This window comes from Bos javanicus, chromosome 2 (assembly GCF_032452875.1).
Source record: "Bos javanicus breed banteng chromosome 2, ARS-OSU_banteng_1.0, whole genome shotgun sequence".
In the NCBI taxonomy this organism is placed as follows: domain Eukaryota; kingdom Metazoa; phylum Chordata; class Mammalia; order Artiodactyla; family Bovidae; genus Bos; species Bos javanicus.
Window position 1 is genome coordinate 128,705,182 of NC_083869.1, and position 843 is coordinate 128,706,024.

Here is an 843-nt window from a genome sequence, read left to right on the forward strand (position 1 = left end):
TCCTATTGTGATTTTTTTTTTAACCCCCAATTCAGGTTGATTTTGGATCAGATGTTTTCTCAGATTATCTTGATTTCCTCAGAATGGCTCCAGGCCAAGCCAGAGGGGCTAGACTGCCTAGGAGGAGGCCAGGGAAGGGGCCACAGGAAACAGGGTCCCAGAGACACATGGAACCTCTTCCTTGAGCTCTTCAATTCAGGTCAGGTCAGGTCAGGTCACTCCAGTCGCTCAGTCGTGTCCGACTCGTTGCGACCCCATGAATCGCAGCCTCCCTGTCCATCACAACTCCCCGAGTTCACCCAAACTCATGTGTATTGAGTCGGTGATGCCATCCAGCCATCTCATCCTCTGTCGTCCCCTTCTCCTCCTGCCCCCAATCCCTCCCAGCATCAGAGTCTTTTCCAAGGAGTCAACTCTTCGCATGAGGTGGCCAAAGTATTGGAGTTTCAGCCTCAGCACCAGTCCTTCCAATGAACACCCAGGACTGATCTCCTTTAGGATGGACTAGTTGGATCTCCTTGCAGTCCAAGGGACTCTCAAGAGTCTTCTCCAACACCACAGTTCAAAAGCATCAATTCTTCGGCACTCAGCTTTCTTCACAGTCCAACTCTCACATCCATACATGACCACTGGAAAAACCATAGCCTTGACTAGACAGACCTTTGTTGGCAAAGTAATGTCTCAGCTTTTGAATATGCTATCTAGGTTGGCCATAACTTTCCTTCCAAGGAGTAAGCGTCTTTTAATTTCATGGCTGCAATCACCATCTGCAGTGATTTTGGAGCCCCAAAAAATAAAGTCTAACACTGTTTCCCCATCAATTTCCCATGAAGTGATGGGACC